The following is a 19,900-nucleotide window of genomic DNA, read 5'->3' on the forward strand; positions in this document are numbered from 1 at the left end:
GATGCACGATACTGGATGCTTGGGGCTAGAGCACTGGGACGACCCAGAGGGATGGTATGGGGAGGGAGGAGGTAGGAGGGTTCAGGATGGGGAGCACATGTATACCTGTGGCGGATTCATTTTGATATTTGGCAAAACTAATACAATTATGTAAAGTTTAAAAATAAAATAAAATTTAAAAAAATATTGTAAAATATTAAGGAGGAAAATAGCACTCATCAATGCAGGGTCCCAGTGACAACATTCTTTCTAGTTTATTAATTTCTTGATCGTTGCATTAATCTTTTAGTTTTGTATTTTCAAACATTATGAGTATTTCAAGCATCTTTACATGATCCTGATTCCATTTTTTCAGCAATATTTTTCTTCTTTATTTGTAATTTATTTTTTCTATATTATTACTTCTTTGAGCCTGTTATCCCCTCTTTTAAAAATCCTTCTATTGTTCTACTATGTCTTCCTTAAGTTTATTTTCTGGATTCATATTTCTATTAACCTGTTCTGTAATGTGAAACATTTCTTCCCACTTTTTTGACCTCTGTGTTTTTCTTCTAGATGAAATAGAAGAAATGAACCCTCCCTTCCTCCCTTTCTACAATCCTTCCTTCCTAACCCTAACCCCCCTCCCTTCCTTCACCCTTCTTCCTTTTTTATCCTGCAGTAATTTGCTGAGTTTAATGCCATTTATTTTTATATTACTCATTGTATATTATTCTAAGATGAAGCAGTCATCTAGTTGCATCTGAGAATTGTTTGTGTTTTCCTTTAAACTACTGTGTCAGGGAGGACTAATTTTGTATCCTATTCAATTGTCTGATGCTCAAGGGCAGGGTAGAGATGGATTGAGGCTGTCTTAGACTTTCTATGATATTTGGGATCTTTCCTTCTTCAGAGATTGGGTCTCAGAGAACTGTACACTTCATCTTTGGTTAAAAAATCCTATGTTGGATAATTTTGGACTTTGACTTATTTCTCCAGTTTAGTGCAGACCAAGGAGATTTCATATATCTGTCAACTGTATTTTCTCTTTCTCTGTTTCACTGGTTTTCCTCCTATTATGTCCTTATTTAACCATTGGAGTAGATTGTTGGTTTTTTCCACTCTGAATGCCTCTTTTCAATATGACTTTGCTGCTCAATCCTTTGAGTGTGGGCTAGACTTGTGACTTAGTTTGACCAACGGAATGTGGCAGAAGTGATTTTTTTCCACTAATGAGGTTGTCAACTGATGTGGTCACCATGCGGCTTATGGTTTCAGCTCTGAAAATGCTCCTATCACCATGTAAGGAGGTCAGCGCTTAACTTTTAAGTGATGAAAGACTACGTAGGAGAGAGGCTGAACTCACAGCCTGTTCTAAGGACCCAAACAAGAATGTGAGGCCATCTGGTGGTCTAACTTCAGTGGAGCTGCCAGACAACTGCAGCTGTATGATCAGCCCCAAAGGAGACCATCAAAAGAAACACCCAGCTGAGCACACCCAAGGAGTAATGAGAAATATTAAATCATTATTTTAAGCTACTATGTCTTAGGTTTTAATGCAAAAATGTATCATGGGGAAACTCAGCAGTGACCACCAGACTGGAAAACATCAGTTTTCATTCCAATACCAAAGAAGTGCAATGCCAAAGAATGTTAAAACTGCGGTACAGTTGCACTCATTTCACATGCTAGTGAGGTTATGCTCAGTCCTTCAAGCTAGGATTCAGCAGTATGTGAACCAAGAACTTCCAGATGTTCAAGCTGGATATCAAAGCAGAGGAACCAGATATTAAGTTGCCAACATTCATTGGATCATGGAGAAAGAAAGGGTTCCAGAAAAACATCTACTTGGGCTTCATTGACTATGCTAAAGCCTTTGACTGTGTGGGTCACAACAAACTGTGGAAATTCTTAAAGAGATGGGAATACCAGACCACCTCACCTGTCTCCAGAGAAAGCTGTATGTGGTTCAAGAAGCAACAGTTAGAACCGGACATAGAAAAACTGACTCGTTCAAAATTGGGAAAGGAGGCTGACAAGGCTGTATATTGTCTCCCTACTTATTTAACTTATATGCAGAGTGTGTGTGAAAGTTGCTCAGTTGTGTCCAACTCTTTGTGACCCCATGGACTATACAGTCCATGGAATTCTCTAGGCCAGAATACTGGAATGGGTAGCCTTTCCCTTCTCCAGGGGATCTTCCCAACTCAGGGATCAAATCCTGATCTTCTGCATTTCAGGTGGATTCTTTAACAACTGAGCCACAAGGGAAGCCCAAGAATACCAAAGTGGGTAGCCTATCCCTTCTCCAGGGGATCCTCCCAACCCACGAATTGAACTGGGGTCTTCTGCATTGCAGGTGGATTCTTTATCAACTGAATTATCAGGGAAGCACATATACAGAGTACTTCATGAGAAATGCCAGGCTGAATGACTCACAAGCTGGAATAAAGATTGCTGGGAGAAATATCAATAACCTCAGATATGCAGATGATATACCACTCTAATGACAAGAAGTGAAGAAGAACTAAAGAGTCTCTTGATGACGGTGAAAGATGAAAGTGAGAAAGCTGACTTAAAACTCAACATTCAAAAAACTAAGATCCTGGCGTCCAGTCCCATCACTTAATGGCAAATAGAAGAGTGGAAAGTGGAAGCAGTGACAGATTTTATATTCTTGGGCTTCGAAATCACTGCAGATGGTAACTGCAGCCAAGAAATTAAAAGACGCTTGCTCCTTGGAAGGAAAGCTATGACAAACCTGCTGCCGCCAAGTCGCTTCAGTCGTGTCTGACTCTGTGCGACCCCAGAGACGGCAGCACACCAGGCTCCCCTGTCCCTGGGATTCTCCAGGCAAGAACACTGGAGTGGGTTGCCATTTCCTTCTCCAATGCATGAAAGTGAAAAGTGAAAGTGAAGTCGCTCAGTCGTGTCCGACTCTTTGTGACCGCATGGACTGCAGCCTACCAGGCTCCTCCATCCATGGGATTTTCCAGGCAAGAGTACTGGAGTGGGGTGCCATTGCCTTCTCCTGGATAGTATAAAATTGAATCTAGAAAACTGCAGCCTCTGCACTTCAGATTCCAACACTAAAGAGGAGTTCGCCCCCTGCTGGCCATATTAGAACTGTTCGGTTCAGTTCAGTCACTCAGTCGTGTCCGACTCTGCTACCCCATGGTCTGCAACACGCCAGGTTTCCCTGTCTTTCACCATCTTCCAGAGTTTGCTCAAACTCATGTCCATTGAGCAGATGGTGTCATCCAAACATCTCATCCTCTGTCATCCCCTTCTCCTCCCTTCTGTCTTCAATCTTTCCCGGCATCAGGGTCTTTTCAAATGAGTCAGTTCTTTGCATCAGGTGGCCAACATATTGGAGTTTCAGCTTCAGCATCAGTCCTTCCAATGAATATTCAGGACTGATTCCTTTAGGATTGACTGGTTGGATCTCCTTGCAGTCCAAGGGACTCTCAGGAGCCTTCACCAACACCACAGTTCACAAGTATCCATTCTTTGGCTCTCAGCTTGCTTTATAGTCCAATTCTCACATCCATACATGACTGCTGGAAAAACCATAGCTTTGACTAGATGGACCTTTGCTGGCAAAGTAGTGTCATGGAATAAGCTGGACATGGAATGAGCTGATCATGGAATAAACACGTTCCATGTAAGATTTGTTGTTCAGTTGCTCAAGCCTGTCTGACTCTTTTGTGACCCCATGGACTGTAGCCCACCAGGCTACTCTGTTCATGAGATTTCCCAGCAAGAATACTGGAGTAGATTGCCATTCCCTCTTCCAGGGAATCTTCCTCACCCAGGGATTGAACTTATTTCTCCTGAATTGCAGGCGGATTCTTTACTGCTGAGCCACCAGGAAAGTTCCATGTAAGATTGCTGCTGCTGCCAAGTCGCTTCAGTTGTGTCTGACTCTGTGTGACCCCATAGATGGCAGCCCACCAGGCTTCCCCATCCCTGGGATTCTCCAGGCAAGAACACTGGAGTGGGTTGCCATTTCTTTCTCCAATGCATGAAAGTGGAAAGTGAAAGTGAAGTTGCTCAGTTGTGTCTGACTCTTAGCGACCCCACAGACTGCAGCCTACCAGGCTCCTCTGTCCATGGGATTTTCCAGGCAAGCGTACTGGAGTGGGGTGCCATTGCCTTCTCCCCATGTAAGATTAAGTGCTTTTATTTACCAAAATATTTTCTATAGAGACACTAAACTCCCAGAGCCATTATCTATAATTATTCACTTATCATTTTTCCATTTCTTAAAATGAATGCACAGTTCATTTGGGTATAGCTCACTCATCCTCCAACTTTCAGTTAACCCTACCAGGTGCCAGGAGCTGTGCTAAACAGTTTTCAAAGATGACATTGGTGTGGATCTAAGTTTGGCATCTAATAGAGTAACATATGGAGAAGATACGACTGAAGCGACTTAGCAGCAGCAGAAGCAGATAAACATAGACGTGTAAATTATTAAATGAAATTTAATGTTCATTGAGCCTAGAAGACTGCAGCCGCTGCACTTGTTAGATTCCAGCACTAAAGAGCAGTTAAAGTTTACATCAAAAAGCAGTTGAGTTTGCATCAGTAAAGTGTTATCAGTGTGATGGAAGTGGTCTGTGTACTAGCGAATAAGAATGAGGACATAAAGGAGGCAGTAAAGAGGTTTAGCAGAAGTGCAATTAGTAAATTGGATTCCTATCCTTAGAATTCTCTAAGACGAAGTGATATGATCGTACAGATACATTAGTTATATATTTTAATATATTCTCCATTTTTTTTCTAGTTGAATTTTTTTAAGAACAGTTTTTTACTTAGAAATAATTACAGAAGTTGCATAAGTAGTATAGTTAGTCCCCTGCCTCTGTCACCCAGTTTTCCCAGTGATTGTGCCTCCAAAACAGGAAGTTGATAATGTTATAAAGTGTGTGCATAGTTCTGTGTCAGTTTATCGTATGTTTAGATTTGGTAAGCACCACTGGAGAAGGAAATGGCAACCCACTCCAGTACTCTTGCCTGGAAAATCCCGTGGATGGAGGAGCCTGGTAGGCTACAGTCCATGGGGTCCGAAAGAGTCAGACACAACTGAGCGACTTCACTTCACTTCTTCACTTCACGGCAATCAAGATAGGGAAGTATTCCATCACCACAGACCTCCCAGCGCAGTATATTCTCAGAGAGTCACCCCCACCTCCTCCAGCATCCCTAACACCTGACATTGTTAATCTGTAAAAGATGGCATTGTCCTCTACATAATGTCTAATAGCAAGACACAGACATGTAAATCATGGAAATCAAATGAAGGAAATATACTAAGGTATTTTGTCATTTCAAGAATGTTATAAATGAATTCATATAGTATGTAATTTTTTGATGTTACCTTTTTTCCCCACGCAGTACAATATCCTTGGGGTCCATCCAAGTTGTTCAAGTTGTTGCATAAATCACTAGTTTGTCCTTTTTAATTGATAACTGGTGTTCTTATTATGAATGTTCAAGAGTCTACCTTACTCATCTATTATAGGACATTTCAGATCAGATCAGATCAGTCGCTCAGTTGTGTCCGACTCTTTTCGACCCTATGAATCGCAGCACACCAGGCCTCCCTGTCCATCACCAACTCCAGGAGTCCACTCAGACTCATGTCCATTGAGTCAGTGATGCCATCCAGCCATCTCATCCTCTGTTGTCCCCTTCTCCTCCTGCCCCCAATCCCTCCCAGCATCAGAGTCTTTTCCAATGAGTCAACTCTTCACATGAGGTGGCCAAAGTACTGGAGTTTCAGCTTTAGCATCATTCCTTCTGAAGAACACCCAGGATTGATCTCCTTCAGAATGGACTGGTTGGATCTCCTGGCAGTCCAAGGAATTCTCAAGAGTCTTCTCCAATACCACAGTTCAAAAGCATCAATTCTTCGGTGCTCAGCCTTCTTCACAGTCCAACTCTCACATCCATACATGACCACAGGAAAAACCATAGCCTTGACTAAATGGACCTTTGTTGGCAAAGTAATGTCTCTGCTTTTGAATATGCTATCTAGGTTGGTCATAACTTTCCTTCCAAGGAGTAAGCGTCTTTTGATTTCATGGCTGCAGTCACCATCTGTAGTGATTTTGGAGCCCAGAAAAATAAAGTCTGACACTGTTTCCACTGTTTCCCCATCTATTTCCCATGAAGTGATGGGACCAAATGCCATGATCTTCGTTTTCTGAATGTTGAGCTTTAAGCCAACTTTTTCACTCTCCACTTTTACCTTCATCAAGAGGCTTTTTAGTTCCTCTTCACTTTCTGCCATAAGGGTGGTGTCATCTGCATATCTGAGGTTATTGATATTTCTCCCGGCAATCTTGATTCCAGCTTGTGTTTCTTCCAGTCCAGCGTTTCTCATGATGTACTCTGCATAGAAGTTAAATAAGCAGGGTGACAATATACAGCCTTGACATACTCCTTTTCCTATTTGGAACCAGTCTGTTGTTCCATGTCCAATTCTAACTGTTGCTTCCTGACCTGCATACAAATTTCTCAAGAGGCAGATCAGGTGGTCTGGTATTCCCATCTCTTGAAGAATTTTCCACAGTTTATTGTGATCCACACAGTCAAAGGTTTTGGCATAGTCAATAAAGCAGAAATAGAGGTTTTTCTGGAACTCTCTTGCTTTTTTGATGATCCAGAGGATGTTGGAAATTTGATCTCTGGTTCCTCTGCCTTTTCTAAAACAAGCTTGAACATCAGGAAGTTCATGGTTCACATATAGCTGAAGCATGTCTTGGAGAATTTTAAGCATTACTTTACTAGCGTGTGAGATGAGTGCAATTGTGTGGTAGTTTGAGCATTCTTTGGCATTCCCTTCTTTGGGATTGGAATGAAAACTGACCTTTTCCAGTCCTGTGGCCACTGCTGAGTTTTCCAAATGTGCTGGCATATTGAGTGCAGCACTTTCACAGCATCATCTTTCAGGATTTGAAAGAGCTCAACTGGAATTCCATCACCTCCACTAGCTTTGTTGTAGGACATTTGGTTATTTCCAATTTTTAGTTAGTACATGTAAAACTGCTATGAAGAATCATGCATGGGTTTTTGTTTAGACATAAGTTTTGATTTTTCTGGGATAAATTTCCAGGAAGACAATTATTGAGTTATATTGTAAGTGTATGTTTAGAGGCTTTTTGTTTGTTTTGAGAAATTGCCAAACTATTTTCTAGGGTGGCCATACCATTTTACATAGCCACCTGTGACGTATGAAAGATCCAGTTTTCCTTCATCCTTGCCAACAAACTGGGTGTTAATATTTCATTTGCCCTGTTTTAACAGATGTGCAATATCTCATAGTGATCTTAACTTGCATTTCCTTATTTGCTAATATTTTTAATAGGTTTTAATGTCTTTATTTGCCACCTGTAAGTCCTCTAGTGAAATATCCTTCATGTCTTTTGTTTATTTTTTGATTGAATGGTTTATTATTTTTTTTACTATTGTATTTTGAGAATTCCTTTAACATTCTGGATATGAATTCTTCATCAGATATGTAGGCTTGGAAATATTTTCTCTCCATCTGTAGATTGTCTTTTCCACTTCTTAACAGGGATTTGTTAAGAAATTTTGATGCATTTACTTAGCAAAATTAAAATGCTTTTAGTGTCAATGAAGTCTGATTTATCCTACTTTTTTTAAAAATGAATCATGCTTTTGATGTCAAGTCTAAGACCCCTTCACTAAACATTTAGGTCTTGAAGATTTTCTCCTGTGATTTCTTTGAAAAAGCATTACCATTTCATGTTTTACATATAAACCTATGATCCAAAACTTTGAATTAATTTTTGTACAAAATGTGAGTTTCAGATCAGATCAGATCAGTCGCTCAGTCGTGTCCGACTCTTTGCGACCCCATGAATCACAGCACACCAGGCCTCCCTGTCCATCACCAACTCCCGGAGTTCACCCAAACTCATGTCCATCGAGAAGGTGATGCCATCCAGCCATGTCATCCTCTGTCGTCCCCTTCTCCTCTTGCCCCCAATCCCTCCCAGCATTAGAGTCTTTTCCAATGAGTCAACTCTTCACATGAGGTGGCCAAAGTACTGGAGTTTCAGCTTTAGCATCATTCCTTTCAAAGAACACCCAGGACTGATCTCCTTTAGGATGGACTGGTTGGATCTCCTTGCAGTCCAAGGGACTCTCAAGAGTCTTCTCCAACACCACAGTTCAAAAGCATCAATTCTTCGGTGCTCAGCCTTCTTCACAGTCCAACTCTCACATCCATACATGACCACAGGAAAAACCATAGCCTTGACTAGACAGACCTTTGTTGGCAAAGTAATGTCTCTGCTTTTGAATATGCTATCTAGGTTGGTCATAATGTGAGTTGAGGTTAGGGTTAATACTTTTGCCTACAAGTATTCAGTTGGTCCAGCATTATATGTTGAAAAGTGTATCCTTCTTCCGTTGCATCCCCTTCATACCTTTGTCAAAAGCCAATCTGGTGGATCTTTATGGCTCTGTTTCTGGGTTCTCTGTTCTCTTCCATTGATCTAGGTGTCTCTTTCTGCATCAACACAGCACAGTCTGTTTACTGAACCTAAACAGTAAGACTTAAAATCGGTAGGGTGAGTCCTCCCATGTGATTATATTTTTTCTTCAAAATTGTTTTAACTACTCTAATTACTTCACTTTTCCAAATCATTTTAAAATAACCTTGACCTTACCAATAAAATATCTTCTGGAACTTTTACAAAAATTGCAATGAACATATGGTAGCACTAGTGTTAAAGAACCTGTCTGCCAATGCAGGAGACATAAGAGATGCAGGTTCGATTCCTGGGTCAGGACGATCCTCTGGAGTAGGAGACGGCCACCTGCTCGAATATTCTTGGCTGGAAAATTCTATAGACAGAGGAGCCTGGTGGGTTACAGTCCATGGGGTTACAAAGCGTAGGAGGCAACTGAACACACACACACACACACACACACACACACACATCAATCTGGAGAGAATTGACATATTTTCCAATCCATGACCACAATATGCCTCTTCATTTATTTACATCTTCTGTTTTTTGTTTTTTTTTAAATTATATATTCATTTTCATCATGTCCCTTGTAGCTCATTTGATAAAGAATCTGCCTGCAGTGCAGAAGACCTCAGTTTGATCCCTGGGTTGGGAAGATCCCCTGGAGAAGGGAATGGAAACCCACTTCAGTATCCCTGCCTGGAAAATCTCATGAACAGAGGAGCCTGGTAGGCTGCAGTCCATGGGGTCGCAAAGAGTTGGGCACGACTGAGCGTCTACCACTAACTTATTAGATTTACACTCAGATTTTTTTCCTGCCATCTGTAAATAGTATTGTATTTAAGATTTTGATCTACAAATGTTCATTGCTAATGTATAGAAATACAATTCGTTTTTGTATACTGATCTTGTATCATGCAATTTTTCTGAACTCTTTTACTAGTTCTAGGATTTTTTCAAATAGATTTCTTAGAATTTTTTATGTAGATAATCATACCATCTATAAATGAGAACAGTAATATTTCTTCCTTTCCAACCTATATTCCTTCTAATTTCCTTTTTTGCTTTATTTCTCTGACTAGAACTTACAGTATTATGTTGAATAGCAGTGGTGAATGGGTATCCTTACCTTGTTCCCAATTCTAACAAGGAAACATTATTTTTTCATCCTTAAAAATAATGCTAACTGTAGGTTTTTTGACAAATATTGGTTGGTAGAAATGCCATTTTGTTTAATTTTTCTCAGTCAAATTAAATCTGAACCTTAGTTGCTATGTTTATGATGAGGATCCATTTTGTGTGTGTGTAAAAACAGTAGGTTTATATAAAACAATTAGAAAAATAATAAACAATACTGTTATGAAGAATTTTCCTCTACTCTTCAAAGTTTCTTTCAGCTCATCTAATAGTCAAATTGACATGAAACTTAAACAGATAAACAGGAGAAAAAGTGGAAAGTGAAGTAGCTCAGTTGTGTCCGACTCTTTGTTGACCCCATGGACTATAGCCTACCAGGTTCCTCCGTCCATGGGATCTTCCAGGCAAGAGTACTGGAGTGGGTTGCCATTTTCTTCTCCAGGGGATCTTCCCGACCTAGGGATTAAACCCAGGTCTCCCACATTGTAGGCAGATGTTTCAGCATCTGAGCCACCAGGGAAGTTCTAAAATAGGAGAAAAGCAAAATTTAATTTTGAACTTATGGGGGCTCCTCGAACATGAGCAATTCAAAGACAGAAAGGTGAAATGAAATCTGTATGCCATTCCGAGTTAGGGTCAGGGCCTTCCAAGGACAGGAAGGTCATTACAGGACAATAAGAAGAGCAGATGTTGGGTAATTGGATGTTTGCCCTGCCACATAGATGGGCCACTTAAATAAAATTGATCCCTGGCAATAATTCTAATTCTGAGAAAGACTCCTAATTTAAATTCTTCTAACCTACAGAAGGGGCAAAATTTCTCTTGAATCCACAGAGTCTCCATCGCTTTTAGTACAAAATAATCTACCCACCAGAGTGGAGGGATTCATTGTGAGGAGAGTCATTCTGAACCCCTTCAGTACAAAGAAAACACACTCTTGTGTGTTTTAATATAGTGAGTATATGAAAAGTCATTTAGTGACTATATGAAAAGTAGTGATCACATTAACAATTACTTGACCAATTGCTTTAAAAATATCTTTTGTATTTTCTCTCGGTTATTGTTTTTCTTCTTATCACAAAGTCTTCATCCTTATGAATTAAAGTAAGAAAAAAAAAAAAAAAAAACCAAATCACCAACTACAGTTGGCCCTTGCCATTGTGTTTATGTAGAATTGACAAGCTGTAATCACTTTGCCAAAAAAAAAATGAGGTGACTCTCATTTTATTGATAGGATGAAGTGGAAAATCAAAACCTTTAAAATATTATTAGATCTCTTAGTCAAATAGAGTGAAATATCATCATAGGATCTCTTCACTTTAGGAAATATTAGGGGCATAGAATGCACATGAACTAGGTATACAGATGCCATGGGAATTCCTTGGGGAGCATTGCCTGGCATTTTGAGTATCTGTAAGAGCACTGAACACTGAAAGGAGCTGTTCGCAAGAGTATCCTAAACACGTGCCTTCTCCAGTATCACAAGAGTCAATGAAGTCTTGATCAATCAGTGGAGACCTTCCCCAGGCAAGTGGAAGCTCTCTAAACGGCTACGGGTGGCTGCCGATTCCATTGGCACATTTCTCTGAACGGTTTCTACTATTTTTTTCTACTGGCGTTTGCTTTAACAACAACAGTGATAAACACAGGACAAACAGCCCAGAAACGATAGCTGCTGCTGCTGCTAAGTCACTTCAGTCGTGTCCGACTCTGTGCGACCCCATAGACAGCAGCCCACAAGGCTCCGCCGTCCCTGGGATTCTCCAGGCAAGAACACTGGAGTGGGTTGCCATTCCTTCTCCAATGCATGAGAGTGAAACGTGAAAGTGAAGTCGCTCAAATGTGTCTGACTCTTAGCGACCCCATGGACTGCAGCCTACCAGGCTCCTCCGTCCGTGGGATTTTCCAAGCAAGAGTACTGGAGTAGGGTGCCATTGCCTTCTCCAGAAACGATAGCTACATAGAGTTTATTTGGTTCTTGCTATACAATTTGCCCATCAGCAGTGCTTCTCTTCGGAGAAGGCAATGGCACCCCACTCCAGTACTCTTGCCTGGAAAATCCCATGGACGGAGGAGCCTGGTAGGCTGCAGTCCATGCGGTCGCAGAGTCGGACACGACTGAGCGACTTCACTTTCACTTTTCACTTTCATGCATTGGAGAAGGAAATGTCAGCCCACTCCAGTGTTCTTGCCTGGAGAATCCCAGAGACTGGGGAGCTTGGTGGGCTGCCGTCTACGGGGTCACACAGAGTCGGACACGACTGAAGTAACTTAGCAGCAGCAGCAGTGCTTCTCTTTAACCAGCAGGTGGCGGTAAGTGATTATGAGAAATACTATAATCGCCCTGAAGAACCTAGAAGTTTGCCTTAGGCTGTTTGGAAAAGTAATTCTAAGGATGTATTGGACATCGTGCTTTTCTGAAGTTATCTTTTAATTTGAATATTTCCTGAAATATTTTTATTTGGTGCCTCTAAACTAGTGAAGTGGTACCTTTAAAGCATAAAGCAGATTTTCAGCTGAGCTACTTTAGTTGAAGAGGGGCATGAAGCTACTCTCCCCTAAATACAGCAAAACGTTGGGGCTTCGAAGACCCTGCTTTGGCTCAGCTTCTCATTGGAACAACTGACCAGTAAATCTTTTTTTTTTTTTTTTTTTTGAGTTTTTTTAAGATTTATTGAAGTGTGATTGCCAAATAAAATTGTAATATATTTAAAGTACACAGTGTGATAATTTGATATCCTGGTGGCTCAGTGGTAAAGAATCTGCCTGCCAATGTAGGAGATCCAGGTTCGATTCTTGGGTTGGGAAGATCCCCTGGAGAAGGAAATGGCAACCCACTACAGTATTCTTTTTTTTTTTTTTAGTATAAATTTGTTTATTTTAATTGGAGACTAATTACTTTACAATAATGTATTGGTTTTGCCATACATTGACATGAATCCGCCACAGGTGTACACGTGTTCCCCATCATGAACCCCGCTCCTGTCTCCCTCCCCATATCATCCCTCTGGGTCATCCCAGTGCACCAGCCCTGAGCATCCTGTATCATGCATCAAACCTGGACTGGCGATTCGTTTCACATATGATAATATACATGTTTCAATGCCATTCTCCCAAATCATCCCACCCTCACCCTCTCCCACAGAGTCCAAAAGACTGTTCTATACATCTGTATCTCTTTTGCTGTCTGGCATACAGGGTTATCGTTACCATATTTCTAAATTCCATATCTATATGCATTAGTATACTATATTGGTGTTTTTCTTTCTGGCTTAGTTCACTCTGTATAATAGGCTCCAGTTTCACCCACCTCATTAGAACTGATTCAAATGTATTCTTTTTAATGGCTGAGTAATACTCCATTGTGTATATGTACCACAGCTTTCTTATCCATTTGTCTGCTGATGGACATCTAGGTTGCTTCCATGTCCTGGCTATTATAAACAGTGCTGCGATGAACATTGGGGTACATGTGTCTCTTTCAATTCTGGTTTCCTCAGTGTGTATGCCCAGCAGTGGGATTGCTGGATCATAAGGCAGTTCTATTTCCAGTTTTCGAAGGAATCTCCACACTATTCTCCATAGTGGCTGTACTAGTTTGCATTCCCACCAACAGTGTAAGACGGTTCCCTTTTCTCCACACCCTCTCCAGCATTTATTGCTTGTGGACTTTTGGATCGCAGCCATTCTGACTGGCGTGAAATGGTACCTCATTGTGGTTTTGATTTGCATTTCTCTGATAATGAGTGATGTTGAGCATCTTTTCATGTGTGTGTTAGCCATCTGTATGTCTTCTTTGGAGAAATGTCTGTTTAGTTCTTTGGCCCATTTTTTGATTGGGTGTTTATTTTTCTGGAATTGAGCTGCAGGAGTTGCTTTTATATTTTTGAGATTAATTCTTTGTCCATTGCTTAGTTGGCTATTATTTTCTCCCATTCTGAAGGCTGTCTTTTCACCTTGCTTATAGTTTACTTTGTTTTGCAGAAGGTTTTAATTTTAATTAGGTCCCATTTATTTATTTTTGTTTCCAATATTCTGGGAGGTGGGTCATAGAGGATCCTGCTGTGATTTATGTCGGAGAGTGTTTTGCCTATGTTCTCCTCTACGAGTTTTATCATTTCTGGTCTTATGTTTAGATCTTTAATCCATTTTGAGTTTATTTTTGTGTATGGACTGTGGCTCAGATCATGAACTCCTTATTGCCAAATTCAGACTTAAATTGAAGAAAATAGGGAAAACCACTAGGCCATTCAGGTATGACCTAAATCAAATCACTTATGATTATACAGTAGAAGTGACAAATAGATTTAAGGGACTAGATCTGATAGATAGAGTACCTGATGAACTATGGATGGAGGTTCATGACATTGTATAGGAGACAGGGATCAACACCATCCCCATGGAAAAGAAATGCAAAAAAGCAAAATGGCTGTCTGAAGAGGTCTTACAAATAGCTCTGAGAAGAGACGTGAAAACCAAAGAAGAAAAGGAAAGATATAAGCATCTAAATGCAGAGTTCCAAAGAATAGCAAGAAGAGATAAGAAAGCCTTCCTCAGCGATCAATGCAAAGAAATAGAGGAAAATAACAGAATGGGAAAGACTAGAGATCTCTTCAAGAAAATTAGAGACACCAAGGGAAGGAACATTTCATGCAAAGATGGGCTCGATAAAGGACAGAAATGGTACGGACCTAACAGCAGCAGCAGATATTAAGAAGAGGTGGCAAGAATACACAGAAGAACTGTACAAGAAAGATCTTCACAACCAAGATAATCACGATGGTGTGATCACTGACCTAGAGCCAGACATCCTGGAATGTGAAGTCAAATGTGCCTTAGAAAGCATCACTATGAACAAAGCTAGTGGAGGTGATGGAATTCCAGTTGAGCTCTTTCAAATCCTGAAAGATGATGCTGTGAAAGTGCTATACTCAATATGCCAGCAAATTTGGAAAACTCAGCAGTGGCCACAGGACTGGAAAAGGTCAATTTTCATTTCAATCCCAGAGAAAGGCAATGCCAAAGAATGCTCAAACTACCACACAATTGCACTCATCTGACATGCTAGTAAAGTAATACTCAAAATTCTCCAAGCCAGGCTTCAGCAGTATGTGAACTGTGAACTTCCAGACATTCAAGCTGGTTTTAGAAAAGGCAGAGGAACCAGAGATCAAATTGCCAACATCCTCTGGATCATCGAAAAAGCAAGAGAGTTTCAGAAAAACATCTATTTCTGCTTTATTGACTATGCCAAAACCTTTGACTGTGTGGATCACAATCAACTGTGGAAAATTCTTCAAGAGATGGGAATACCAGACCACCTGACCTGCCTCTTGAGAAACCTATATGCGGGTCAGGAAGCAACAGTTAGAAGTGGACATGGAACAACAGACTGGTTCCTAATAGGAAAAGGAGTATGTCAAGGCTGTATATTGTCACCCTGCTTATTTAACTTCTATGCAGAGTACATCATGAGAAACACTGGGCTGGAGAAAACACAAGCTGGAATCAACATTGCTGGGAGAAACATCAATAACCTCAAATATGCAGATGACACCACCCTTATGGCAGAAAGTGAATAGAAACTAAAAAGCCTCTTGATGAAAGTAAAAGAGGAGAGTGAAAAGGTTGGCTTAAAGCTCAACATTCAGAAAACGAAGATCATGGCATCTGGTCCCATCACTTCATGGGAAATAGATGGGGAAACAGTGTCAGACTTTATTTTGGGGGGCTCCAAAATCACTGCAGATGGTGATAGCAGCCATGAAATTAAAAAACGCTTATTCCTTGGAAGGAAAGTTATGACCAACCTAGATAGCATATTCAAAAGCAGAGGCATTACTTTGCCAGCAAAGGTCTGTCTAGTCAAGGCTATGGTTTTTCCAGTAGTCATGTATGGATGTGAGAGTTGGACTGTGAAGAAAGCTGAGCACTGAAGAATTGATGCTTTTGAACTGTGGTATTGGAGAAGACTCTTGAGAGGCCCTTGGACTGCAAGGAGATCCAACCAGTCCATTCTAAAGTATATCAATCCTGGATGTTCTTTGGAAGGAATGATGTTAAAGCTGAAACTCCAATACTTTGACCACCTCATGTGAAGAGTTGACTCATTGGAAAAGACTCTGATGCTGGGAGGGATTGGGGCAAGAGGAGAAGGGGGCGACAGAGGATGAGACGGCTGGATGGCATCACTGACTCAATGGACTTGAGTTTGGGTGAACTCCAGGAGTTGGTGATGGACATGGAGGCCTGGCGTGCTGTGATTCATGGGGTCGCAAAGCGTCAGACACGACTGAGCGACTGAACTGAACTGAAAACTGGGGTTTTTCACCTTGGGTTTATCCTGTTTGGGACTTTCTGGGTTTCTTGGAGTTGGGTGATTATTTCCTTCCCTATTTAGGGAAGTTTCACCTATTATCTCCTCAAGTATTTTCTCATGGTCTTTCTTTTTGTCTTCTTCTTCTGGGACTCCTATGATTCAAATGTTGGGGCATTTAACATTGTCCCAGAGGTCTCTGAGATTGACCTCATTTCTCTTAATTCGTTTTTCTTTTTTCCTGGTTTCATTTATTTCTACCATTCTATCTTCCACCTCACTTATCCTATCTTCTGCCTCTGTTATTCTACTGTTGTTTCCCTCCAGAGTGTTTTTTATCTCATTTATTGCATTATTCATTATATATTGACTCTTTTTTATTTCTTCTAGGACCATGTTAAACCTTTCATATTCTCAATCCTTGTCTCCAGGCTATTTATCTGTAACTCCATTTTTTTTTTTTCAAGAGTTTGGATCATTTTTACTATCATTATTCGGAATTCTTTGTCAGGTAGATTCCCTATCTCTTCCTCTTTTGTTTGGTTTGGTGGGCATTTATCATGTTCCTTTACTTGCTGGGTATTTCTCTGCCTCTTCATCTTGTTTATATTGCTGTGTTTGGGGTGCCCTTTCTGTATTCTGGCAGTTCGTGGAGTTCTTTTTATTGTGGAGTTTCCTCGCTGTGGGTGGGATTCGACAGGTGGCTTGTCAATGTTTCCTGGTTAGGGAAGTTTGTATCGGTATTCTGGTGGGTGGAGCTAAATTTCTTCTCTCTGGAGTGCAATGAAGTGTCCAGTAATGAGTTATGAGATGTCAGTGGGTTTGGAGTGACTTTGGAGAGCCTGTATATTGAAGCTCAGGGCTATGTTCCTGTGTTGCTGGAGAATTTGCATGGTATGTCTTGCTCTGGAGCTTGTTGGCCCTTGAGTAGAGCTTGGTTTCAGTGTAGGTGTGGAGGCTTTTGGATAAGCTCTTGTAAATTAATGTTCCCTGGAGTCAGGAGTTCCCTAGTGTTCTCAGGATTTGGACTTAAGCCTCCTGCCTCTGGTTTTCAGTCTTATTCTTACAGTAGCCTCAAGACTTCTCCATCTATACAGTATCAATGATAAAACATCTAGGTTAAAGATGAAAAGTTTCTCCACAGTGAGGGACACCCAGAGAGATTCACAGAGTTACATGGAGAAGAAAAGAGGGAGGAGGGAGATAGAGGTGACCAGGAGGAGAAGAGGGGGAATCAAAAGAGGAGAGAGCAAGTTAGTCAGCAATCACTTTGTTATGTGTTCTCCACAGTCTGGACCACTCAGAGATGTTCACGGAGTTACACAGAGAAGAGAAGAGGAAGGAAGGAGACTGAGGTGGCCAGGAGGATAAAAGAGGGGAACCAAAGGGAGAGAGATCCAGTCAGTAATCAGTTCCCTAAGTGTTCTCCACAGTCCAGAACACACAAAGAGATTCACAGAGTTGGGTAGAGACGAGAAGGGGGAGGGAGGAGATAGAGGCAACCTGGATGAGAAAAAGGAGAATCCAAAGGGGGAGAGAGCAGTCAAGCCAGTGATCTCACTCCCAAATAAAAATGGGCACTGAAGATTGGGTTCTTAAAGATACAAAATTGATAACAAATACCAAAAAGAAAGATTAAAAATCTAGAGTAGAGGTTTGATTCTCAAAAATACAATATTAAAGAAAAAAAAAAAACAAAGTCACAAAAATTATTAAATATATATATATGAAGTTTGCTTTAAAAAATAGGGTCTTTTTTTTTGCAAAGTAATAGTAGGTGATAAAAATGAAAATTAAAGGATTAATAGAGGACTTAAAACTAACAATTCTTTTTTTTAATTTAAAGAATGATAATAGTAAAAATATATCTTGGACTTTCTCTGGTGTTGTTGTGGGCAGTGTGGGGTCAGTTCATTTTCAGATAGTTCCTTGATCCAGCTTATACTTCTCAAGATCTATAGGCCCATTCCTATGTAGTCGGTGCTAACTACAGGGATTTAATCTATTGCACCTGTCACTTCCAAGGCAGTTCCCTGTTTGTTTTAGCTTCTTCTGTTTGCTGGTCTCTTCAGTGTCTAATTTCTGCTCTGACCCAAGGGGGCGGTGGTGGACACTTTTTTAGGTTCACTTGTTCATTCGTGCTGTGGGGAGGGAGGAACACTGCAAACAAATAACACTGGCGTGTGCTTGCAGTGTCTCAGCCACATTGGGTTTGCCCCCGCTCACGGTGTGTGTGCTTTCCCTGTCTACACTGCTTAGGCTCTAGGTTGCTCTGCCAGGAACTGTCTGAGGCCGGCCCTGGGTTGTATGCACTTCCCAGGTCTAAGCTGCTCAGGTTCAGGTACTCGGGTACTCCACAAAGGCGCAGACTTGGTTGGGTCTGTGTTTGTGCCCTTCCCAGGTCTGAGCAGCTCAGGTGACCAGGTGTTTGGCGAGCACAGTTGCTGCAACTTATCTCCTGCCCTGTCCCTGCCGCTAGGTTTTCTGGGTGTACAACCGGCACACCTTCTCAGGCGGATGTTGCCCATCCAGAATCCCAAGAAGTCTTGGATAACAACAAAGCTTGCTTGCAGTTTAGTAGATGATGCCTCTCTGGGGCCGCGATTGCCCCCTTCTGGCTCTGGCTGCCCTCACCTGACTGTCTCCGGTGGGGAAAGGGCCTGTCTGCAGCCAGCTAGCTCTAGTCAGTCCTTTGTTCTGTGAGCAGGCCTGGTGGTGTCTTCAGTTCAGTTCAGTTCAGTCACTCAGTTGTGTCCAACTCTTTGAGACCCCATGAATCGCAGCACACCAGGCCTCCCTGTCCATCACCAACTCCCGGAGTTCACCCAAACTCATGTCCATCGAGAAGGTGATGCCATCCAGCCATCTCATCCTCTGTCGTCCCCTTTTCCTCCTGCCCCCAATCCCTCCCAGAATCAGGGTCTTTTCCAATGATTCAACTCTTCACATGAGGTGGCCAAAGTATTGGAGTTTCAGCTTTAGCATCAGTCCTTCCAATGAACACCTAGGATTGATCTCCTTTAGGATGGACTGGTTGGATCTCCTTGCAGTCCAAGGGACTCTCAAGAGTCTTCTCCAACACCACAGTTCAAAAGCATCAATTCTTCGGTGCTCAGCTTTCTTCACAGTCCAACTCTCACATCCATACATGACTACTGGAAAAACCATAGCCTTGACTAGACGAACCTTTGTTGGCAAGGTAATATCTCTGCTTTTGAATATGCTATCTAGGTTGGTCATAACTTTCCTTCCAAGGAGTAAGCGTTTTTTAATTTCATGGCTGCTATCACCATCTGCAGTGATTTTGGAGCCCCCAAAAAATAAAGTCTGACACTGTTTCCCCATCTATTTCCCATGAAGTGATGGGACCAGATGCCATGATCTTTGTTTTCTGAATGTTGAGCTTTAAGCCAACCTTTTCACTCTCCTCTTTCACCTTCATCAAGAGGCTTTTTAGTTTCTCTTCACATTCTGCCATAAGGGTGGTGTCATCTGCATATCTGAGGTTATTGATGTTTCTCCCAGCAATCTTGATTCCAGCTTGTGCTTCTTCCAGCCCAGCGTTTCTCATGATGTACTCTGCATAGAAGTTAAATAAGCAGGGTGACAATATACAGCCTTGACATACTCCTTTTCCTATTTGGAGCCAGTCTGTTGTTCCATGTCACTTCTAACTGTTGCTTCCTGACCCGCATATAGGTTTCTCAAGAGGCAGGTCAGGTGATCTGGTATTCCCATCTCTTGAAGAATTTTCCACAGTTGATTGTGATCCACACAGTCAAAGGTTTTGGCATAGTCAATAAAGCAGAAATAGATGTTTTTCTGAACTCTCTTGCTTTTTCGATGATCCAGAGGATGTTGGCAATTTGATCTCTGGTTCCTCTGCCTTTTCTAAAACCAGCTTGAATGTCTGGAAGTTCACGGTTCACGTATTGCTGAAGCCTGGCTTGGAGAATTT

Source organism: Bos indicus, chromosome 9, assembly GCF_029378745.1.
Source record: "Bos indicus isolate NIAB-ARS_2022 breed Sahiwal x Tharparkar chromosome 9, NIAB-ARS_B.indTharparkar_mat_pri_1.0, whole genome shotgun sequence".
Classification (NCBI taxonomy): Eukaryota; Metazoa; Chordata; class Mammalia; order Artiodactyla; family Bovidae; genus Bos; species Bos indicus.